Here is a 26,039-nt window from a genome sequence, read left to right as displayed (position 1 = left end):
ACGGTGGGGGTGTTTACTGCCCTAAACTCTGCCTTAACTCTAGTCATAACCCTTGTCATAGGGTTGCCAGGTGGTGCTCGAGACACACACCCTTCTTTCCTCTCTACACTCCGTGCTGTTTCCTCCTCTCCATGGCCCCACCCCCAGTCTCCTGACACCTCCTCCTGATTGGCTGCATTACCCAGCAGCAGCCAATCAGGATAGAGGAAGCTGCCCAGGCCTCAAGCAAGAGCCCTGCTCTCTTCCTGCTTCGCCGGTAAGTATTTTTCAGGCATTGAAGAGGGGGTGGAGGAACTGCTTCTTTAAACATGGCCAATGTCATGAAACTTCAGGTAGGGTGAGATATGGATGTTATTGTGTGGCCCTCACAGGTCAGCGTGCTCAGTGTGACACTGGGCGTCATTGTCCCGCTCTTGACTGTGTTCACATTGTAACGCCCAAGGATGGGGAGGAAACAGGACAGCATCACTGTAAGAATTACCGTCATGTAACCCCCAGCCCAGCGAGGACTTCCCGCCCCGGGGAAATCAAGGAGAGGCCGCAGGTCTGCACGGCAAACGGAGAACTCGGACCTAAGGGGAAGATCAGCAATCCCAGGACGGTGACAGCAACTGAGAGGGGGAAACACCATTAATCAGGCTGCTTCTGGGCCCTTCATTACATGTTTTGTCTCCTTGACTTAAGGCCCAGAAACTCAATGCTTTGCAAGGTGTTGTTAGCCCAAATGGCACTTATCAAGTTAAAGCGGCAATTGTCCCTAACTAACCCTGCTCTTTCATATAGGATTGGAACCGGGGTCCTATGTGATATTTAACTATGTACTAGAAATAGCGTTACATGTACTAGATATAGTGTTACATGTACTAGAGATAGTGTTACATGTACTAGAGATAGTGTTACATGTAATAGAGATAGTGTTACATGTAATAGAGATAGCGTTACACGTATCAGATACTTGCACATATTAGATATGTATAACTTTACACGTATTAGATATGTATAACGTTACACGTATTAGATATGTATAACGTTACACGTATTAGATATGTATAACGTTACACGTATTAGATATGGCGTTACATGTACTAGAGATAGCGTTACACATACTAGATATAGTTTTACATATATTAGTTATAGAGTTACATGTACTATAGATAGCGTAACACGTATGAGATGGCGTAACACGTACTAGATATACCGTTACATGTACTAGAGATCGCGTTACACGTATGAGATGGCATTACACGTATTAGATATAGCGTTACACGTATTAGAGATAGCATTATATGTACTATAGATAGCGTAACGTATGAGATGGCATTACACGTTCTAGATATACCGTTACACGCATGAGATGGCGTTACACGTATTAGCTATAGTGTTACATGTATAAAATATAGCATTACACATATTATATATAGTGTTACACGTATTAGATATAGCATTACACATATTATATATAGTGTTACACGTATTAGATATAGCGTTACACGTATTAGAGATAGCATTATATGTACTATAGATAGCGTAACGTATGAGATGGCATTACACGTACTAGATATACCGTTACACGCATGAGATGGCAATACACGTATTAGATATAGTATTACACGTATTAGAAAAAGCATGACATGTTTGAGATATAGTTTTACATGTATAAAATATAGCATTACATGTATTAGAAACAGCTAACAGCTTTGAGTAACCTTGACCTTAAAAAAAGTCCATTTTATTCAGCGTGTTTTTGTGTTAGAAGATGACAGATTAATGAAAGGTCCACCTGCTGCAGCGATATGGGATCTACAAGTGGATTCCTGGATACCAAGCAGCAGAAGAGAGCCTCATCAGGATTTTAACCTCACAGGTGAGACACCCTCGCCTCTTATATAAGCGGTAGGCCCCATCATCCCAATTAACTTATAAAAAGTTGTACTCTACATTTCAACAAACCACTAAACATGTACATTGAACACGCACTGCGGGTACACGGAACATTCTAAAGAGCTGTTTGGGAGTTGGGCAGCGAGACGTGCTCTTTCAGTTCATCCTTGAGATGAGGTGAAGTTGAGGAGCACTTTATTTCTGTACTGACTGTCCGTTCATCTGTCAGCTCTTGAGTTATGGTGGTCTATTAATTAAAGTCCAAGAAAATCAGTGCAAAAATACATAACATGAGATTTCACCTGCATCCTATCTTTCTTGCACTCCACTGAAAACCACATAAATACTTCATTTTGCAAGATTTCCTCGTTTGCAAACTAAGGCCCTGACCCACGCAAGACTGCTAAGCTGGAGCACGCCTATACTTCCACCATTTTCAGACACCAAACAAAATGGCGGCCTTAAGAACACCTGGCACGGTTTGGACTTGCGAGATGCCTGTTACCCTTTACCCTTCACCCTTCAATGAAAACATTCTCACACTTCAATAATTAGGCCCAAGGGATTCTGTTAGGGTCTGGAAGGTGCCATACCTGCGGCGGGTCTGGGTATATCTTGCAGTTCTGCACACCCTCCTCTGGCAGAGTCCCGCGGGTATTAGGCTGCAGCCAGGCAGGGAACGGGCGTGCTGGCACTCGTGCGCTGCGCTCTGCTCGGCCGGGCGATTGGTGGCCGGCTAGGTGCGCACTCGCCTGGGGGCGCGGTCACGACGTCACGGAGCTGGTTCGCCCTCATTGGGCGAATCGCTCACGTGACACGCTTGCGAGTGGCAAATTCAAATTTGCTTGCTCTAAGCGCTGAGCGGGCAGGCGTGCTCACGCTGGCCACACACATTGCCGCAATGTGTTTCATCACGGGCAGCGTGAGGCCGCCCGCCCGCTCAGTGCCACCCTGGACGAGGCCTTATGGTCCAGGACAACACAAGAACAGCTCAGAAACTCAGCAGCAACCATCCTCCAAAAAGCATCACAGCTAAAACCTGAAGCAGCAGAAGGTTGTCTTATTAAAGATGGGAACAGGCTCACTGAGTACCCAAGAGATCCTCTGTAGGCCCTGGCATTAAAGCAGCAGTCCATCCCGAGTTGATTTATTTTTTAGAGATCTCTTCTTGATCATTTCAACGCTGTTTTTATTTTTTACATCTGATGTTCCATTCAAGAGATACAAGAATTTGAAATATTAAGTGCCCGGGAGGTTAAAATGGAGCTCTCTCCAGAGTCCAGTGCAGTCTTAAGGTTACCATGGTAACCTCAGAAGCTAGAGATCTTTTTTTAAACGCTTGAAAAAACATTTATTTAACAAGCTGGACAAGCTCAGGGTGCAGGATACTAACATGATATGAGTTAAACCCGTACAGGCGTCTACGGGGGAAGTGGGCCCTTCAGGTTCAGAATCTCAGTGCATTGAACCAGTTTTAAACCAGCAGTGGCGAAGGCCCTTAGGAAGATCAAATAATTGTCAGATGCTATATGAAATATTTAGGCCCATATTACTAAGTCTACAGGTCTCCTCTGGGACAGAGATACAAAGTACAGGTCCCCTCTGGGACAGAGATACCAAGTACAGGTCTCTTCTGGGACAGAGATACAAAGTACAGGTCTCCTCTGGAACAGAAATACAAAATACAGGTCTCCTCTTGGACAGAGATACAAAGTGCAGGTCTCCTCTGGGACAGAGATACAAAGTGCAGGTCTCCTCTGGGACAGAGATACAAAGTACAGGTCTCCTCTGGGACAGAGATACAAAGTACAGGTCTCCTCTGGGACAGAGATACAAAGTACAGGTCTCCTCTGGGACAGAAATACAAAGTACAGGTCTCTCTGGGACAAAGATACAAAGTACAGGTCTCCTCTGGGACAGAGATACAAAGTGCAGGTCTCCACTGGGACAGAGATACACAGTACAGGTCTCCTCTGGGACAGAGATACACAGTACAGGTCTCCTCTGGGACAGAGATACAAAGTTCAGGTCTCCTCTGGGACAGAGATACACAGTGCAGGTCTCCTCTGGGACAGAGATACAGAGTATAGGTCTCCTCTGGGACAGAGATACAAAGTACAGGTCTCCTCTAGGACAGAGATACAGAGTACAGGTCTCCTCTGGGACAGAGATACAAAGTACAGGTCTCCTCTGGGACAGAGATACAGAGTACAGGTCTCCTCTGGGACAGAGATACAAAGTACAGGTCTCCTCTGGGACAGAGATACAAAGTACAGGTCTCCTCTGGGACAGAGATACAGAGTACAGGTCTCCTCTGGGACAGAGATACAAACTATGATCCACAGTAAATATGCCGGCCCTATTATGCAGTAAGTGTGATCTTACTGGGGGGAGAGGTACAAGTTCTATCGTGGGAGATCGCCTCCATATCCCTGGAGCCTACGGCAGATGGAGGCGCTGCACTGCTAAGTATTACGTGGGGTATGGACCCCAGAAGCCTGTTCCTGTGTCCCAAATTTACCGCGAACGACTCAGCCCTCTTGTTACCAGCAGGTATGCACCACACACACCCAGTAATGGCTCCGAACACTGTTACATGTATTTATCTTATTGTAGCACCCTGCTATATTTCTTTGGCCTGGCGTGTCAGTCCTGGTAACAGCAGGCAGTGCCAGGGTTAATAAGTCACAAGCTGGTGAGATCACATCCCCTTAGGTTTCAGTTATGTAGCAGCTTCCAGGCACATATCTGGGCCTGGAAGGAGCTGGAACCAAGACAGGATTAGGACCATCTACAGTTGATTCTGCCCAGTAACTGGAGCAGAATAGCCTGGCCTCTCCTCCTGTATAAAGATGTGGGTTCCTCCAAATTAGTCAACACAGATAGAGTGACCAGATGGCCACAGTAGTCCCTATTTAATGCACTCACGGTCAAAAAATGAGGGGGAGTATAAGATGTAAATCATCATGTCCCTCTGGCTTCTAGGGTAAAGAGCTCCACAGATATCCCGGGAGGGAGGGATCCCAGAGGACTTCCCTGCGTGGATATTTCTATGATAGCGGCACCCCAGGGAATAGAGCATGCAGTTTCAGATGGAAGCTGAGCAGACCAGGCAGGTTAGACCCATGGAAACCCTTCCTGGCCTTAGTTTAACAGGTTGTCATGAGCTTCCTGAAATTGAGGGTCCTAGAATCTAGGGAACCAAGAAAGGCTACCCATGCAGGGACGTAAGTAGACACCTAGGGTTGCCAGGTGGCTTCTCCAAAAATACTGGACTCAACGGCGAAAGGTGCGTCAGGTCACTATGTCCAGGGAGGAAAATACCGGACACAAAAATGTCCAATATTACAGTACCTCTCATTTTTTACTGGACAGAGTATTTAAATACAGGACAGTCCGGTTCAATACCGGACACCTGGCAACTCTATGGACACCATACTCTCTGTGCAGTATAGGTCGTGAGGTTCTAGTGTTCTCCTTGCCTGCATGGAACTCCTGCCTGGAGGGGGAGAGGTTACTCTGGCGGAAGGCCCTGTTAAAGAAGGTTCACCTGGAACCCTGTCCTGATGCTGCTGTCTTTTCCTGTGCTAATGCTTGTATTATGAAGAAGATGCTTGTTCACTAACTCAGGGTGCGGGTTCCTAAAGACTGTTGTATACCAATAATAAATATCAACAAGTTATAAAGTTCCTGGCGCCCTTTTCTATTTTGTACCGGCTCCTGCAATTCACTCGTTGCCATGTGACGTCGCGGCGTCTTTTACGTCAGGTCTCCATGACTACACGACGCTGCAGGAGGAGATGCTGCTTCAGGAGAAGGTAACAGACACACAGGCCTCTGTAACCGTGGGGCTGAGGGCCGACGGCACCAATGGCCATCAAGCCGGCCGTGGAAGCAGGGGGGTGTCCGGAGCTGAGCCGTGTTAATTGCAGACCCCGGGATCGGTGAGACGTTGTAGAGATATGGAAACGGTGCTGCCGGCAGCGTCCACCCCAGGGAAAACAAAATGGCGTTTAAATCTCGTGACATGGCAATTTAAATACCGGGAAATAACCGGCGGCAGTTTTTCTGGAATGTCTCGAAAGCCAGAGGTTCCCCGGAGCTGAAATTTACAATGTTCAGCTCTGGGGACCCCCAGCTTCCCAGCCATATATTTAAAAAAAATGGGGGTAGCAAGACGCGGAACGCGACTTTAAGGAGGAATTTCAATATATATAATAAATTATATAGGTTATGATGGGTAGAAAAGTGACCAAAACAGGCATAAGCTTATAGGGGTTCCATGTTAAAATGGATGAGAAGTTAAAGGTGACACGGTGTGCTCATTTGCATGTCATTACCCAGAATTCCTGGCTGCAGTGGAAGCATTGTATGCTAAGAGATAACGGGGAAAGACAGGGTTGCAAACTTGTCTGAGACGTGTGAATGAGCTCACAAGGGATATTTATATTTGCTGTAATATGTATAATTACAGTAAGTATAATGCTAAATACATTTATTAGCTTTACAGGAATAGGCCAGAAGCAAATATCACAGAACGTACCGCACAATACACGCTGTTTTTGGGGAACCTGCCAGCTAGGAGCTTGTCCCAAAGCGATGAAAGAAAGCTGCAAATAGGACAATGCTGAAGAACGGCCACCTTAAATAGGCCCGCGGCAAAAAATACTTCCACACCAACATTTTTACATTTCACCACTAACGAATGTCTGTATCTCTGGAATCAGGGGGTCATCTGAGCTGAAATTACTGGGGTTCCACATCAGAGACCCCCTGCTTCAATCCTATGTTAAAAATTAAAAATAATGAGAGAAAAAACGGCCAGCCTCTTTAACACGGAGCCTTTCTTAGAGGTCGGGACCTTCTGCGGCGTATCGCCTTTCACGGCTTGCTGACTGAGCCAGCTGTGCTGAAGCAGGGATATCCTGAAAACCTGACCTGTTGGTGACCCTTGAGGACTGGAGTTGGCCGCCCCTGAGATACACAGTGGCCACACGTTTATAAGAGCAGGGTCACCCTGCGCTATCGCACTCTTACGACAGAGCCAAGAGGTATATTTAAAGCTCCCGTCCTCAATCCAAACACGTTATGTCCGACCGTCTAAGATAAGAGGCCTTGTCCTCTGCATGAGCCGTGCTCAGTTTGTTTGATTCTGCTTTCAAGGTATTTAATGAAGTATTTCACGCCCCCCAACCCCTGCTCTTCACATCGGAGGGACACCCTGGTTAATTTTCTCGGGCACGCAGCGGAATGTATGCCCATGGGACACAAAATACTGGCGCGGTCAGGGTTCAGCCCGGCTGCCATATTTGTAGTCCGGCTGCCATATTTGTAGTCCGGTGTACATATTTGTAGTCCAGCAACCATATTTATAGTCCAGCAGCCATATTTGTAGTCCGGCGGCCATATTTGTAGTCCAGCAGCCATATTTGTAGTCCGGCGGCCATATTTGTAGTTTTTTTGTGTTGCAATGGTCACCAAAAAAAAAAAAAAAATACAACAAATATCTCCGGCACAGAGGGGATCCACAGACTTCGGAGGAACACAGATGAGTTTTGGGGAGCCAGGTTCAGGCAAGAGGTAACAATATATATCAATATGGGAGTAAACTTCTGCTTTAACCCTTTTTTGAGAGCCTCATGACATAGTAGCTATTTCCCCCCCCCTACAAAAAATTGTTCATTTTGTATGGAGCGGAGGACACAATCTGCACGGATGGAGCGGTCACAAGATCGTGAGTGTTGGATGGGCAGCGGCACTCTGGATAAGCCTTTGAAGGCAGAAGGGGCTGGGCGCCAGATCACCACGGTCCCCCAGGCCCTCGCCATCACCTGATCGCTCCGTCACTGATGACATCCTCTTCCTCTCTGATGGTGCTCTGCTCCGAACGCGATCTCCCCCCCATAGAAAGCCGGTCAGGGAGATGATGACGTAGCTGGTACATCATGAGACCCCTGAAGTGCCAGACCCCCGTGACGTGGCAGCTATGTCCGTAGGGCACCCACTTTGTAGTCTTATTCATTTGAAAAGAGCTGAACTCTTGTCTAGCACGGGGAAGTCGTCTTTATTAAATAGGGGGCCAAAGTGTGATGGTATTGCAGGGACTCAAGGGGTGGATACGTTTACAAACTCCCAGACGAGTGACGGTGCTGGATTAGTACAGGCGAATGGTAGTGCTCTAACCCTTTGAGCGCCAAACAGGCCGCGCGGGCGTCAGAGTGCCGTGGTTCACCCGGCACTCGACCTCATGTGACCGCTTCACCGAGATGTTTGTGGGGGTGGAGGGGTTTGTAATGGTTTCGACACATGCAAACTAAAAATATGGCCGCCGGACTACAAACATGGCCGCCGGGTAACCGATAGAAAGCAGAGACGACCTCTCTCCCGTGGCAATTGCAGCTTTTGTGTTGGCTGACAGGGCCGAAGCCCTGACCCCTGACAGTCCATGTTGTGCTGATCTATTTTCTAGCTTTGTACTGCTTCGGCATTGGTGGTTACCATGTGTTGTGAATGGCAGCGGCCATTTTAACCTCCCAGGAAGGGAAACTATTTAGTTGGCATTTAACTACAAAATTTTAAAAAGGGGATGGGTTGCTAAAAACAGCAGCAAAAAGGACTTTGCAACGGTAAAAAAGAAAGTATATATATATATATATATATATATATATATATATATATATATATATATATATATATATATATATATATATTTTTTTTTTTAATGTGGAGTTAAACTGCTTTATTTATTTGTATGTATTTATTTACAAATTGTTTTACCAGGTTACATTTATTTTTAAATCCTTGTTACCAGATCTTTACTTATTTGGGGTCCGCAGTGTTGCATGTCTGAGTTCTTTCTGCATTCAGAACACTAGGGTGTAATTCCAGCACAAGGCCACAGAGTGGCGCTGACGTCCCACAGCATCTCCCTCCTTCCCCCTCCCTCCCACTGGTTGCCATGGTACCAAAGCCGCTTTCAACCCTTTCAGCCACGCCTACCTGCATCCCCACCTCTCAGCAGGTTAGGGTGAGCCGGCCCTTGTCTCATCCCATATGCTCCCTGCCTATTAAAGCAAGGGAGGTGGGCGTGGCCTGGGATAGCAGCAAGTTTGGTTGTCCGGCAAGGGAGGCGGTGGGCAGGTGGAATATGGAGAAGGAGGAAGGAGGGAGAGACACAGAGAGGACACAGGGATAAGAGAAGGATCAGAGGGACCCAGACAGGTAACACTACTCTCTAAACTGGCACATGGACAGGGACAGTTCCCTCTATAACAAAACCCTGATATATACATGTAATAGGGTCCTGGCTTGCATATCCTATAACAAAACCCTGATATATCCATGTAATAGGGTCCTGGCTTGCATATCCTATAACAAAACCCTAATATATCCATGTAATAGGGTCCTGGCTTCCAGATCCTATAACAAAACCCTGCTATATCCATGTAATAGGGTCCTGGCTTCCAGATCCTATAACAAAACCCTAATATATCCATGTAATAGGGTCCTGGCTTCCAGATCCTATAACAAAACCCTGCTATATCCATGTAATAGGGTCCTGGCTTCCAGATCCTATAACAAAACCCTGCTATATCCATGTAATAGGGTCCTGGCTTCCAGATCCTATAACAAAACCCTAATATATCCATGTAATAGGGTCCTGGCTTCCAGATCCTATAACAAAACCCTAATATATCCATGTAATAGGGTCCTGGCTTCCAGATCCTATAACAAAACCCTAATATATCCATGTAATAAAGTGCTGGCTTCCAGATCCTGTAACAAAAACATTAAACCAAGTTGCTGTGTTCCTGGCCTGAGAAACTTTGTAAACCCCTAAATACTTAGTCCCTATTGCATAGGGTTTGAGGGGGGGGGGGGGGGGGGAGTATATAGGATGTATGGCCCACCCAGTCCTGTTAGTTGATGTTGTTGTCAAGGCAGGTAAATGATGCTTTAAATCTTGCATGGTTTGGAACTTGTTAAACCCCTAAATAAGTTGGGCTGGTAGATTGTATGGGTTTGGGGTGCATTTAGGACTAGAGACCCTTAGTCCTATTACATTAAAAGTGTTTTAAACCAGGCATGGTGATGGGAGACGCCCCACCCCCTAATCCTGTTGCATTAATAAAGACAAGTATTATTAGATTGTCGTGGCTGTCGGAAACTGTTTACATGCACTTTTTGTCCCTAATTCTTGCGTAGGCAAATGTAAAAGGATCGGAGTTATGTGGGGGTTTCCTATCAAATTAATCAAACTATTTAAATTCATATTTCGTTAAGGAATGGCAATTTGGCAACTTATTTTATAACTTCATGGTGTAGGTGATTTGAGACATGATTTAAGGTGAATGTAGGGCTTTGAGATGAATCCTATAGAAACAAGGCATCAAGCTCGGTAAGCCAGTCTCGTTTCAAAAGTACCACCCCATATGAACGCTCATATCTATGCAAATAGACGGGATTAAAGATTGAATGTAGATTGCAGATCCATTTTTATTAGATCAAGGAAGTAAACCAGGAAAAGTTTTTCAGAAACCTCCCCCTTCCAACTTTCCTACGCAGATAAATCAGGGTTAAGTTAGGATGTCGGACACACCTTCCTTCCTCTCAATCCTATAACTGTGTGTATATATAGAAGGGGAGGAAGTAGGGCACATTGGGAAAAACAGCTGTCATTTCCACACTATCTTTAAGGGTTAAATTGGTAATGATATGCTGATCTGTAAACAAGGGTCACCCGACTCCTTAAGTGCCTGACGCAATGGCCAGGGCCCCAAAAAACACTTGAACCGTAGTGTCCTTTTTCGGGAACGCAGAGAGGCCGAAGACATTACAACCCCTCCCCTGGCTCCAGGCTGTGAAACACAGATTGCTTTGTTTATATGGAAAATGGAAACCTGGCTTGTAGGTTTTTATTGTGGGGCAGTTGATTTAAAAACAACAACAATTCACTGTTTCCAACCCGATTCAGTGCGGCGTTGAAGGTCTCGAGGTGCAAAAATGGTTTGCGGAAAAAAGTTTTCATTGAGTTTGCTTTGCTGGACACAAATATTTGTGTCTGTATATCTCGGGGAGAAAAGTTGTGTTGACGCCTTGTTTGGGGATGTGAGTTTTTTTTTTTTTTTTAAAGGGCTGTTTCCTAGAGGTTTGCTGGACGGCTGATAATAGCCAAGCTCGCTGCTGTATTGTTCATCTCTCAAAATGCTCCGTTTGTTCAAGTGAACACAAGTCACAACCACAACGGCTGTGTGTTATTTTAATACGTACGGTTGGAAATGCAGCAATAATCTGTTTGTTGTTCCACAAAAGAATTCAGGTTATTAGGGCTTTGAACAATTCATTGTCTGACCGCATTTCAGTATGGCTGCTTTGCTCCCGGGATAATGGGGCGCTTTGTAAGTTGCGTTGCGTTTGACATAACACATTGACGTGTATGACCATTGGACACTCCGAAGGTTCATTCTTCAGGGATGAATAGGCAGATTTCACTGCGATAAATGTGTACACAGAAGGATTATTACATCTTTTTGTAAAAGAAGCTGACCAAATATTGTTAATATTATAATGCTGTATTTATTTAGCATCAAATACCCACTTTTCCATATAGAATGACATACATATATTAAAAGCGCGCGTGTGTGTGTGTGTGTGTGTGTGTGTATAGATATATCTATCTCTATAGATAGATATGTAGATATTTGTAGATATTACCTTTTTGAAAGAACGCCTCTGTATTCCTGAGTCATTTGAATGTGGGTTAAAGCTCCCTTTAAAGTCCCTCCTGCCTGGGATAGTACAACATGGCAGATTTACTTAGGTGAACCTTTAATTCCAGTTGGGAGGATTAGAACCCGAGGATTCTGGGAGAGTAGCTAGCAGCCATAGTTATAATACGCTTTATAGGCTGTTTGATTTCTCTGCTCACTGTTTTTTCAAACTGTTTTCATTGGTAAAAATGAGTCCCCCTCACGTAGACTCCAAACGATCTCCTCTGACAAGCTCAGGGTAAGACTGTTGTCTGCAGGTCTGTGCTGCCTGGTAGGGTGGAAAAAGAGAGAATGTGAGGATAAACAGCTTGAGTTGCCATGTGGACACTATACTGCAGGCTTCAGGCCTTTCTTTCAATAAGCTACATTTCAGGTTCTACTTTAAAGCAGCAGTCCCACCTACTTGATTTTTTTAAAACCAGGAGGATCCCCGGAGCTGAGCCGCATTTGTTTTTTCACAGCTCTGGGGACATAACTGTTTCCTGATGTACAGTTTTAGATGCCGGTGTTTCCGCTCCAGTTAAAGAAATCAAAATGGCCACCAAATCCCATGTGTCCCGTGGGCCAATAGAAAGTCATAACGTTGAGGGGGGAGGGAGGGAGGGGTCGACATTGCTGCTTCCAATTGGATAAAAGTCAGGCGCCATCTTTGAAAATCTACAAAAACCCTGCAACTAAACTGGTAAATGCGATCCACGGCACTCCGGGGAGGAGAGATTAATATTGATTAATGAAGCTAATTATTATTTCAAGACAAATGGAGAAATCGCAGTATATGAAAATCACTGTATTTATAAATATGTTTGTACAGATACTCTGTGTAGACATAGTTAAGCAACACACACCAACGGACACACACCAACGGGTACACACACAATACAGAAAAGCAGTGATACTCGTCCACTGGTCGGTGAGTGTCCATACGCAGGAAGTCTGGGTGTCCGACATCTCTGTGCTGAACGGGCGGCTCAATTCATATGAGATGGACACTGAATGACTAAAGGAAGTTGCTTTTTATTCGTTTTATGATTCTCGATGTTTGGTGAAGGAAATAAAGGAAGTCTAGGGAAGTAATACATCTTCCTTTTGGGTTATGTGGGAAATAGAACTTAAAACATTGCCCCCCTTTTCCACAACTTTTATTTAAACAGTCCTCTGACGTCCAGATTTCCCGCATATGGATGTGTGTGTGTGTGTGTGTGTGTGTGTGTATATGTGTGTATGTATTAAAAATTAGTGTGATATGGAGAGTTGGTCTCCAACTACTTCACTTCCCCGTGCACCATTTTGAATGTGTATTCCCTCCTCGTCACAACGGAGTGTCGCCAATTGTATATTAAACTGGTAAGTATCTTTGAAGCTGGGTGGCCCCAGGAGCTAAAAATACCTCTGTTCAGCTTTATGAGACCCCCTAGTTTGAGTGATCTTTAGAAGTCAATCAGGTGGTGGTGGACGGAAGTGTGGGAGTACGCCACTAGCGTCCCGATCGTGATTTGTATTTATTGTTTATAAAATGTGTTACCAGGAAGTAATACATTGAGTTACCTCTCGTTTTCAAGTATGTCCTGGGCACAGAGTAAACAAGCATTTATAGCATAGCGTGCCGGCCCTCGTGACGTTCAGAGTTCACCACGGGGCATTCCAAGGGTTAAAGGGCATCACATGGAGCTCACTTTTAAGATGTGTAATTTTAAGGGTAAGTAGAACTTGTGTAACCCTCCTTGCCCGGCCCTTGAGGAGTTTGCATCAGTTGACTATGTGCATGGCTGGGCTCAAGGTCTCACACCTTGTCAGGGTGCTGGGTCCGAGCAGGCTGGGCTCCGTCTCTCACACCTTGTCAGGGTGCTGGGTCTGGCCAGGCTGGGCTCAGACTCTCTCACCTTGTCAGGGTGCTGGGTCCGGGCAGGCTGGGCTCAAGGTCTCCGGGCAGGCTGGGCTCCGTCTCTCACACCTTGTCAGGGTGCTGGGTCTGGCCAGGCTGGGCTCAGGCTCACACCTTGTCAGGGTGCTGGGTCCGGGCAAGCTGGGCTCAGGCTCACACCTTGTCAGGGTGCTGGGTCCGGGCAGGCTGGGCTCCGTCTCTCACACCTTGTCGGGGTGCTGGGTCCGGGCAGGCTCGGCTCCGTCTCTCACACCTTGTCAGGGTGCTGGGTCCGGGCAGGCTGGGCTCCGTCTCTCACACCTTGTCAGGGTGCTGGGTCCAGGCAGGCTGGGCTCAGGCTCTCACACCTTGTCAGGGTGCTGGGTCCGGGCAGGCTGGGCTCAGGCTCTCACACCTTGTCAGGGTGCTGGTTCCGGACAGGCTGGGCTCCGTCTCTCACACCGTGTCAGGGTGCTGGGTCCGGGCAGGCTGGGCTCCATCTCTCACACCATGTCAGGGTGCTGGGTCCGGGCAGGCTGGGCTCCGTCTCTCACACCTTGTCAGGGTGCTGGGTCCGGGCAGGCTGGGCTCCATCTCTCACACCTTGTCAGGGTGCTGGGTCCGGGCAGGCTGGGCTCCGTCTCTCACACCTTGTCAGGGTGCTGGGTCCGGGCAGGCTGGGCTCTGTCTCTCACCTTGTCAGGGTGCTGGGTCCGGGCAGGCTGTGCTCCGTCTCTCACCTTGTCAGGGTGCTGGGTCCGGGCAGGCTGGGCTCCGTCTCTCACACCTTGTCAGGGTGCTGGGTCCGGGCAGGCTGGGCTCCGTCTCTCACCTTGTCAGGGTGCTGGGTGGGTGCAGGCTGGGCTCCGTCTCTCACACCTTGTCAGGGTGCTGGGTCCGGGCAGGCTGGGCTCCGTCTCTCACCTTGTCAGGGTGCTGGGTCCGGACAGGCTGGGCTCCGTGTCTCACACCTTGTCAGGGTGCTGGGTCCGGGCAGGCTGGGCTCCGTCTCTCACCTTGTCAGGGTGCTGGGTCCGGGCAGGCTGGGCTCCGTCTCTCACACCTTGTCAGGGTGCTGGGTCTGGGCAGGCTGGGCTCCGTCTCTCACACCTTGTCAGGGTGCTGGGTCCGGCCATGCTTGGCTCCGTCTCTCACACCTTGTCAGGGTGCTGGGTCCGGGCAGGCTGGGCTCCGTCTCTCACACCTTGTCAGGTTGCTGGGTCCGGGCAGGCTGGGCTCCGTCTCTCACACCTTGTCAGGGTGCAGGGGCTGGGCTCCGTCTCTCACACCTTGTCAGGGTGCTGGGTCCGCGCAGGCTGGGCTCCGTCTCTCACACCTTGTCAGGGTGCTGGTTCCGGGCAGGCTGGGCTCCGTCTCTCACCTTGTCAGGGTGCTGGGTCCGGGCAGGCTGGGCTCCGTCTCTCACCTTGTCAGGGTGCTGGGTCCGGGCAGGCTGGGCTCCGGCTCTCACACCTTGTCAGGGTGCTGGGTCCGGGCAGGCTGGGCTCCGTCTCTCACCTTGTCAGGGTGCTGGGTCCGGGCAGGCTGTGCTCCGTCTCTCACACCTTGTCATTGTGCAGGGTCCGGGCAGGCTGGGCTCAGGCTCTCACACTTTGTCAGGGTGCTGGGTCCGGGCAGGCTGGGCTCCGTCTCTCACACCTTGTCATTGTGCAGGGTCCGGGCAGGAGGGGCTCAGGCTCTCACACTTTGTCAGGGTGCTGGGGCTGGGTTCAGGCTGTGCTCAGGCTCTCACACTTTGTCAGGGTGCTGGGGCTGGGTTCAGGCTGTGCTCAGGCTCTCACACTTTGTCAGGGTGCTGGGGCTGGGTTCAGGTGTGGGCTCAGGCTCTCACACTTTGTCAGAGTGCTGGGGCTGGGTTCAGGCTCTCACACCTTGTCAGGGTGCTGGGTCCGGGCAGGCTGGGTGTAGATATGCTGATGGAATAATGATGGGCGCCAGGAACTTTTATTGTACAGATAAGAGCTTTATTGACAGCCATCCACAATGCTCCTCGCACATTTAGATTATCCACAATAGACATACTTCTTGTATCTTCGCAGGGTTTGCGCTATTTATATATTCCCTAGTTAGCATCCAAGCTTAATGCTATAGGGAGGGGCTTAGGCTTGTTACTGTCATCTTAAGTTGCCACCTTCCATGTGACCCCTTTCTATCAATTGGGCCCCATCCTGGGTTACCCTTACTATCATAAACTGCGGGATCATTATCCCTGTGCAGGGCACTGCGTACCACTCTTAGGCACTATGTTTCTGAGATAACACTGAGCCTCTTAACAGGGCCGATCAGACTAGGTCACAGTGCTACTATTGGGCTGATAACCCCAATAGGACACAGTCTTCCTCTTTGTGAGACTGTAAACTTCTGTAGTTCTGTGGCTACAGACGCTAACTGCATGGGACACTTCCCCCAACTATAAAATAACAAACAGGATAGTATCATTATACAGGTATACCCCGCTATACGGACCTTCACTTTACTTGCGAGTAGGGACATATTTATAATAACGCCATTCCCCTGTGTCCGTACGCTCGCTTCGCAAGTATGGACACTTATTCAGCCCTAAAGAGCGCCGTAGTTGTGTGACGCGCTGATTCCCCTCGCCCAATTGGAAACCGGCAGCTTGCGCATGCGTCTGTAAGTAGGACACAGGCACGTCCTGAACAGCAATACCGGCTCCCTACCTCTACCCAAGTGAAAAAAGGGAGTGCTTCACTTTAAGTACATTTTCGCTTTCCATACATGCTCTGGACCCATTGCGTACATTAATGCGGGGTATGCCTGTACATTAACTATACACTTTTACCATATTTACATTACTAACTGGTGAGGCCCCTCCAACTTCCAGAGACCTGAGTTCTAGAATCTTCAGGATGGTCTTTACCCTGATGGTGACATCCCTGATCACCAGCCAACATGGGCGTGGCTTCTTTTCTGCCAAGTCACTCTTTACCGTGTGATGGGAGAGGGACATTACCCTCCGTGAGCCCACACAAGTAACCCATTAGGGCCACTAACACGATAGTATTCACAAAGGGGGTGGGGGCTACACCTGTAAGTGACACGCTGTAGCTCATTGATTGTGGATGGGATTACACCTTGATTGTACGATACAGAAACGCCAGTCGTCTTCAACCTCTTTTCCGTGCGCTGGAGAACATGTTGGTCCCATTCATTTGAAGGGAGCTGAACCCGTGACCAGCGCAGGGAAGACGGCTTCACAGCAATTTGAATGTTGACCAGAGTCCCTTCCCAGAAGAGCTTATACTCTACTATGAAGCTCTTACTAGAACAATGCGTTTTGCGGGGGGTCTGAGATCCCACGGTTGCAGAATGATTTATTTATTCATACCGTAATATTTCCAGATATGGCATTGCAATTTTAATATATATACGGAACCATGTTAAAAATGGTTTTTGAGGCAAAAAGTGACACTGTGTGCTCATTTGCATGTCATTTCCCGGAATCCCTTGCTGCAGTGGAAGTGCTGTATGCTGGGTGATGATGGGGAAAGGCGGGGCATGTATATATATATGTATATATGTATGTATATGTATATGTATATGTATATGTATATGTATATGTATATGTATATATATATATATATATATATATATATATATATATATATATTAAAGGTTAATGCATTAGTGAGACCATTGGTATCGAGAGAGGGTGAGGCCTCCCTTCCAGGGAGAGACTTTACAGGCTGGGGAACGTCTAAATATACCAAACATCGTTAAAAGTCCAACTGGCTGAATGTGGTTCCAAAGGAGAGGGGGGATTGTTGAAGCACATGATCTTGAGTAGAAGTCCTATGTAATGGACTAGTGACGGATTTAATGTGTAGAGTGTCCCAATGATCTCCACTGGATGTCACAGCGGTCAGCACACTAGTGGCATTTGTGACGTCCAGGAGACTTCATCGCGGTCTCTGCTCGGTGCTGGGGAAAACTGTATGTATATTTTTATCTATATCGCGCCAACAGTGTGGGCAGCACCTTACTATTGATTTACCTAGAACCCGTGCCCTTGCATGTCAGGGGCACACAAAGTTCTTCATACTCCTTTCCCCAATAATGATAAAGCAATGTTTATTAAACGTGTCATTCCTGTTTGCAAAACAACGGCATTTTAAAAACAACTCCACTTTGTAATGGTCTTCCTTAAAAAAGTCGTCCAAGTGGCATTAAAAAATAAATAAATAAATCTATATTTTTTAGTTTTAATACATGCAGCCTTTGATTACGTTTATTGAAAACAAGTGACCTAAGCTGGCGATCGATTCGCTCTCCTGGGCCCGATTTTAAAGGTCCTGCTTCCCAGGGTTCACCGGTAGGATATTAGCTGGATTACTCCTTAAAACACGGGTCATAAAAAAGATGCAGCCCACCCCTCTCCTCACCACCAGGGTCTCCGGAGTTGAACCGCATTCATTTCAGTTCGGGATACCCCCTAATTCCCGAGCTACTTACCGGGAGAGGTAGCATCAGTACTTCACAGAATATAAATCCCCAGCGTCACAGGAGGTAATAGGAAGCCGTGACAGGTGACGTGGCAACTTCCTATTGGCCAGCGGAATGCAAGCGGGTTAAAGAGCCATATACTGTAAGCTGCTTATTTAAAACAGACTGGCTATTTTGGTTTGTTTGGAATTAAGAAACATCTTTTTGGGAAACTACCGGCAAGTTAAAGATGAATAATAGATCTTGCTGTCTAATATTATAAATCATATTCTGAATATATGTACACCAGAGATTCTCAGGAAACGAGAGTTATTGTTTTTCTCGTTTCTTCCATGTCGCTGACCACGTTATCAGATTTTAAGCACGGACCCTCCCTCTGAGATCGAAGGGGGCGAGTGCTACTAAAAGCTGCAGTTCAAGCAATATCCTCCTACATGTGCTTTTTTTTAAAAATTTAAATAAATCAGTTCTGTACTATGAGAAAATACTTGTAGCATTTAAAAAGAAAAAACTATTTTTAATGTATTATAATGTAACAAGCATTTTTTGTTTCTATAGCAACCATTTACAAAGTCATATCCCCTTCCTCTTCTGAAACAGGCTCTGGCACACCCCTTTTTGGTCCCTGCCCTCTCTCTAGCAGTGCACAAATTGTATCTAGTGACTGCCTGGTCACATGATCTTCCCCACAGAACTTTGCATCTTTGGGCCTCTTCTGCTGCAATGACAGCAATTTAGTGAACCCCCGAGCCGAATCTTCGCCGATCGATCAGGATTTTGGTTAATCACTTGTCAGTGTGCAGATTGTATTGATGCACTTATTGAATTAAATATATATATATTTTTTTGAACGGCTGCTTTAACATGTAGTAAGTCAGGCAAACACGTGAAGAAAAGGGAAGTTTAATTCTCCGCGTTCACAACCATTCCCAAGTTTTATTAATACATTCTTTTTTCCCCAGGAATGCTAAACCTATGAAACAATCGCTGCCGGTAGTGACTGCTCGGAAACCCGATTGGCCATTTGTGGCGTTCGGTGTTATTTTGGGATTGGAAAAGTTTTACAAACAACATACGAGACTCGAGCGATCGTCAGACGGGTCAATGCGTGTTTTTGGCAGCACCATCTAACTATTCCACTTAGTGTCTGCGGAAACAGACTCCTACGCACTCTCACCGGGCTTGTGATGGAGTTAGAGCAGGGGTCCGCATCTCCAGTCCTCAAGGGCTTTAGACTGAGCCTCTGATTGAGTCGCCTGTGCTGAAGCAGGGATCCAGAAACCCTGACCTGTTGGTGGCCCTTGAGGACTGGAGTTGCCCACCCCTGAGTTGCCGTTATTTTTGTTACTGTGACGATATTTTTAACTGCTTTGCTGCCAGGCGCGCTTAATACAGCGTTTAAGTAGCATTGCATTTTCTCCACAATGCAGAAACCCAAAAGCCATTATGGGTACTGCTGCCGATCTTACTGTTGGTCCAAATTACCTGTATCCCTCGTCTGAAGACACGTAGAGAGACGCAGAAACCCGTTTGTGTGTGTGTGTGTTTGTGTGTGTATGCGCGCACACAAATGCACCAACCCACACACAACCCACCTACTTCAGGAGATACATGCTGACAATTTCTCCCCATGGACCCATCTTGGATTTGTGATGTCATCCGTGACACTGGCAGAATGGGGGAGCTTGTACAACCCGTGGTGGTCATGTGATACCTCCGTAATCCCTCTGGGTTCCACTTGTTTGGAAACTGCACAAACCTGTCCTCTTGATGTCTTCTTGCATGTGAAAGGCTGGGGGGTAAGAAGACCACAGCAGGGCTTTATGCCTTGCTTTTTAGGGCTTTGTACGAGTGAATGGTCTAAAAACACTGCAGGGTGTTGAGACTTCTCCACCCTGAGATGGGAACGTCTCTATTATTAGAGGAGGGGGTGCATGTTCAAGACAAAAGGATTCACTTCTTCAGGGGGGCCAGGGATTGAAGCTTGTGGATGCGAATGTGAGAAAATTCTACTTCACTAAAAGATTAGTGGATGCATGGCGTAGCCTTTCAGAGGTAGTGGTACAGTGTATAAATTCAACAATTCTTGGGCTTAAAATACTGCAGATCCATAAATAAATACAAAGTCAACATCAAATAGGGTGTGTGGTTTTACACGATCAATATTGGCGAATTTATTGTTGTAGTTTGTGCTTGGGTGCACTTGTGTACTAACCCGAAACGTTGCAATATGTGCCATCAGTTTCAAAAATATCTATTTTTGTTCTGCTTTGGCGTGTAGGTGTATACGGTATGTACTAAAAACCACTTTTTCTGTGCGGCAAAAAAAGTAGAAAATGTGTCAATCGTCCGCTATATTCAGCGTGGCGTGATCCCTAAAATGACGCCATCTTTGGTTACATGGGTTACCGAAACCGAATATTTTCCCAGCATGGCTATTAATAATATTGCGCTAAAAACAATGTATATTTCCTGATACTAGTTATAAATAATGGTGAAACCGACGGAACCGCGGTCTTAAAGGATGCGTTGATAGATCTGCGCCCCTACCCCACAAAGCTGTTTGTTTTTTCCATTCAAATTGTATCAATAATGTATTCAACATGCCGCGCTAAAAATAATTGATAACCACACACTATGCGTCATGTATGATGCATTCGCACATACAATGCACATACCTTCATATTTTATGAAGGTCTGTAATTAAATTGACGCGTGAAAGAATGTAGCATATCTGGGTACAATGCAAATAGACAACCTTCGTGCCATTCCCTGCAAGGGACTCCCCTTTCTTTCTGATATGTTCACGTACCGGACTCCACTTGAAACACTCCTGTAAGGGACCTCCTCAAATTCCAGGGTTTGGGTGCATCTTTGTGCTGCTAAGCTTCACACACCCAGTTAGTAACCTTTGCTCCATGCTGGCGCTCAGCCTGTATCTTGGGCTCAATAAAGGCGCACAGCTCGTGTTGTGGATTCCAGTCTCTTGACTCATTTTGAGTTCGGCCCTTGTTTTAACACACAGCAGAACAAGGTTCAGCGACCCCCAGATGGGCGAGGTCCGTGTTCGGTGGGCCAAAATGACTGCTTTTTTATAGAATCGTTTTTTCTTGCGCATTAAAGGTGTCGATCCCATACGTTTTTTGTTTCGTTGATGGAGAAAATGAATCCTTGGATCTGGGGAAAAGAAACCAGATCCCGTTATACTCAGTGTTTGACGTGCAACTGTATTAAGTAGTATGGAGTACAACTACTACTTCTTGGGTTGAAAAGGCCAGATAACCACTACTTTCTTTACACACAGTTTGCTGTCTATTAGATTGTAAGCTCTTTAGGGGAGAGACTCCTCTCAATGTTACATTTGTCTTGATACATTTATCCCACCTGTATTATTAAGATGCTCGCTGTATTGTACGGTGGTAAAATAAATACATAAATTGTAAAGTGCTATATAAATATATTTATATTATATCTCCCAGTTGCTGATTTGATGCCATAAATATTCTACAATCCTCTTTTTAAAATAGACTGTGCTCAAATTATTATTGGTAAATATATTTTCAATAATAAGGTACAGGATAATTTAGCCTCTGTATACCCATTATCATAGTATGTTGGTGATCGTGTATTTTCAGAAGTGGTTGTCATAAATACAAATCATGTTGGTTTTGTGCCACAGAAAAATACTCCCCCCCCCCCCTCCCGCCCCTGACTTGCATTGGTTGCAGGCTCTGTACCTCTTTAACCCAATCTTAGACCAAGTATGATACTAAAGCTTTAGGGAAATCTCGGTTTCAAAATGGGTTTGGTTGCTAGAAGTGACACTTTTTCATTATGTTCTTTGAGTTCTGGCAAAAACACTAGACATTAGATCAGAGGTTTCCAACCCCTTTTTTTGGTCAAGGAACCCTATGTGACATTCTGAGGAACCCCAACATCGAGTCTGTGATCAGATGCATTGTAAATTCTCCTGTATTTGGTACAATGTTAAAAAAGACCTGGAAATTACAGGGAACCCTTTTAGGGATGCCCGGGAACCCTGGTTGAAAAACACTGCATTAGATAAAGATTGTGAGACCCTCCACAGGTTTTGTTTACAATGAGAATATTACAGTTGAAACAATTAATTAAATTGGAGAGATGGGAGAGATATGGGAGGGGGGGAGGGGAGGGGGGGAGATGCTGTGCCTGGAGTTCGTGTTTCTCGGAGCAGCAGGCTCCTTTGGTGGCCACCTCCCCCCTGTCACGTGGTTTCTGCACCTACCCGTGTGCCGATCCTGGCTCAACCTGTTTTCATGCCAACTTTGGATATCACTTTTCCTCCTTTGTGCTATTTCTGTATCTTCGAAGCTGTAATCCTTGATACTCCTTATACAGAAACACCTTTTGTGTTGGTGACTTTTACAGTTGAAGAATTTCCAGATCTGTATATAGGTGTGTGTGTGTGGTGTGTACATATATATAATATTATATATATATATATACATATATACATATATACATATATACATATATACATACATACACTTTATTATTTATTTTGAGTCCTGAGACGGTTTTGCTCTCTCCTTCAGCATACGTGGCACCATCTGTGACTCGGTCATAATGATTGAACCGCCTGTGCTGAATCAGTGATATCCTTAAAACCTGACCTGTTGTTGGCACTTGAGGACTGCAGTTGGCCGCCCCTAAGTGCGGGGAACCCCATGTGAATATATTATGTTTACAAGGGGTCCCTATCTTGGTTCCCAATTCTCCCATTATGGTTCTATATCATTCTATAGTGGTGCTACCTGTCACTTTTGTGTCTAGTTTTTTTGGGCGCCTGTGCGTTTCGGGGGAACCTGGATGAATTAAGGGGTGAACAAGTAACCTGCGTCCTGAATGGGACAGTCTCTCCTGTGTGGCATTAACAACTCAACAGCTCTCTGCCTCTTCAAGCAACCTTACACCCAGTCTTAGTACTGTATGTGCAAATCCAGGCCGCTGGCCAATAAGCCGTGTGAGACCTGCCTTCGCTTCTAAAGGGGGATAATAATGTGAGGACTTCTCCTCCCAGCCGATATCAGCTCGTCTTCTTCTTTACTTTCTCTGTGTTTCTCTCGCTCTGTCTCTCTTTCATTAAAGGAAGGCATCGGATATAGTGGTGCGACGGAGCGCCTGGCGCCCAAGTGATCTGTGGACTGAGATCATTTGCCACGGGGAGGCGTGGCCGTGACGTCACCGGGCTGGTTCGCCCTCATTGGCTGAACCGCTCCGTGACTCGGCCGTCGCGCGACAAAAACAAATTCCTGTGTCTCCTGAAAACGCCGTCACGCTTTGCCATGCGCTCTATGGCCTGCCTCATAGAGGTGCAGCCTGTTGTTCACGCCGCTTGCACGCTTACACTATGAACGTGGCCTAAAGGTGTTATACCGCTTGGCACCATTTTGTTGATCTGAGTTTTTTCCTATTTTCTCCGGGTTTTTTTTTTTCCTCTCCTCTTCCTTCTTTTATCTCTCCCTCCTCTCTCTTCCTTTTCTCCTTACCTCTTGCTTCCTCTTTCTTTCATCTCTCTAGCTAAATTTTTCCTCTGACCTCTCCCCTTATCTCGTGTTCGCAAACTTGTCAACAGTCACTCATGGGGCCTTCGGTCTGGCCGAGGCGGTCGGTCGGTCTTGCCGGTCCTGGAGTGATCACAAGACTCTCCGGATGGCGGAAACTGATTTGGAGGGGGCTTCCGTTTGGATATAGAAACATTACTGATCTACTCTCCTCGAGGCTCCTCTCCTCATGTCCTTCTGGAATCTAACCTTCAAGAATAGTGTCTTCTCAAATACCCGAGTGACACGTTACCCGAGTGACCCCATAGCAACCCAGGGTGGGCCCAGCATACAATAGCCATGTTTGTAACCCTGTATGATGGACAAAGGCGGAAAAAAACCAGGATAATACTACAAAAATATACACATTTGAGTAGCAGTTGGCCCGATCACCCCCTAGAAAATGAGCGAGGGCCCATAATGTACCTGATGTATCACCTGTACAGGTTAAACTTATCACTGGCATTCGTTTGCTGCTCCCCTTTGTGTGACTGCGCCCCGTGTATCTAAAGCGTGTTATACTATTTGTAAAACTTAGATTGTAAGCTCTGCGGGGCAGGGCCTCCCTTTGCCTGCTGCTGTCATTGACCTGTTGCGCCTGCCTCCATTGTCTGTGCTTTTGTTTTACCTCGTGTTGTAAAGCACTGCGTATACTGGCACTATATACAATTATACACACTTACTAAGCTACTTCTACTGGAACCGCATGATCTCCATTTTTTGAGCTTTGTAGCCCAAAGCAAAAACCAAACCTAAAGAAGGATTCCTTTATTTATTTATTTTTTTTCTTCTTGAATTCTTGTCTACACCGGGTTTGGACAGAAACCAAACTTTGTTTCCAACGCAAGATATGACGGCCTGAGAAGCAGAGAAAGTTTGGCACGCTTCCCACAATCCCTTTTATCCACGTTCTGCTCAATGAATCGTCCGACTCTTTTATATACGGACGTAAATAGATTAAATTAACATTTCCTTTTTTTTTTCCCTTTCCCAATTCCCACACTGCAATCTTAAAATAAATCCCTTTGTAAAATGTTTTATTTTTTTTATTATTGTATTCATTACGGGCGGCGTTCGCAACAAGAGACGGGTTTGCTAAGCTTAGGAGAACACCTTGGGCTGCGCTTATAGCGATGGCGACGTGACGTTGTGGCAAAACAAATGTATTGCCCCCGTCGCGTGCGCTTATAGTAAGCGCGACGGAGTGACGCGAATTCTTGAAGCCGGTCAAATTAGATTTTTCAGAGGCTGTCGCCGCATGTGACAGCCTCCGAACCAATCAAAGACCTGGTCGGTGGAAAGCGAAATACAACTTTCGCTAGCGGCAACGGTGACGTCATCCGTCACTTCGCCGTCGCGCGCACTGTAATATAAGCGCGGCCTTAGAAGTACTGTACTAGACGTCAGGAGGGACAATTTGTATCATTATACGTCGTCTAATGTAACTTTTTAAAGAAGCGATCCCCTCGGAACTGTTATTTTTTTTCAATTGACCTATACTGAAGGGTCCCCCGAAGATGAGGTCCATGGCCCCATAACCTCCGATGACCCACAGGTTCCTGAGATATTTCAAGGGCCTTTGTGAAAGTTTTGACGCCCCCCCCTCCCAAAAAAAAATTCTAACATCGCTGCCGGAAAGTTGCAATGTCCATCTCCTGCTGATGTCACAATGATGTGGCAGCTTTCTATTGGCCGCCCTGGGTCGAGCATGACCCGGACGTTATTTTCTGTCTGAGAGTAAATATTGTTCCTCTGGACAAAAGGAGAGCGATGTCTTGAGGGGGCCGCTGATCAGCTCTGGGGGGTCCCTCAGCAATCGGAGTGCAGCTTTAAAGGTGCAATCGCACATAGTAGGGTGTTCAAAAGAGAGCAGCCAGGGGAAATCTACATAAAAAAAATACATTAAAACTATATGTAGGTGTCGGATTTGGGTATTGTTTTAATTAATTACCCCGGTGAGCCTCTAAACCGGAAATAGTTCACTCTGTTCCTAGGAGTGATTGCCCCCTTTTAAATACCTTTTGATACAAGAGGCATTGGTAACGCATTCCAAATAACAGGAAACAGTGATATCTGGGGGTGCCGAACCACACAAAAAAAAAAAAAAAAAAGAGGTGTAATTTAATCGAAAACTTACTTTTATTAGTGAGACTCCATTGCCGTCTACGAGACGGCGAGACTCTCTCACAGGCGATCAGGGAGACTTGACAGGTCTGGATTAGGACCATTGCATCTTTAAAAGGATTCTCTGATCGCTGGATTACTGCTTTCTTTCTTCTTCTGTAGTTTGGGCTGTTCCAGCCCTGTGAAATCAGACACGTGAGAAAACGTATTCCAAGCTGCAATCGGCAGGAATATGATTAACTCCTCGCTTCTAGACAGACTAATTATGTTATTTTTAATACCTTCAACAGTTAGGGCAGGGTTGGCCAACTCCAGTTGTCAAGGGCCACCAACAGG

The 26,039-nt window shown here is 46.3% G+C and overlaps 1 protein-coding gene across 2 annotated transcripts in view; it reads left to right on the top strand.

Moving 5' to 3' along the window:
• Positions 1-8,969: 8,969 nt before the first annotated feature.
• Positions 8,970-26,039, top strand: part of KIAA1671 (KIAA1671 ortholog) — a 142,668-nt gene continuing 125,598 nt past the window's right edge. For both annotated transcript variants that reach the window (XM_075568732.1, XM_075568734.1), the window contains exon 1: positions 8,970-9,102. The gene's annotated coding sequence lies outside the window, so the exon portion shown is untranslated. The remainder of the gene's footprint in view (positions 9,103-26,039) is intronic.

This window comes from Ascaphus truei, chromosome 13 (genome assembly GCF_040206685.1).
Source record: "Ascaphus truei isolate aAscTru1 chromosome 13, aAscTru1.hap1, whole genome shotgun sequence".
Lineage (NCBI taxonomy): Eukaryota > Metazoa > Chordata > Amphibia > Anura > Ascaphidae > Ascaphus > Ascaphus truei.
Note: the sequence above shows the minus strand (reverse complement) of the source record. Positions and strands in the feature narration are given on the sequence as shown.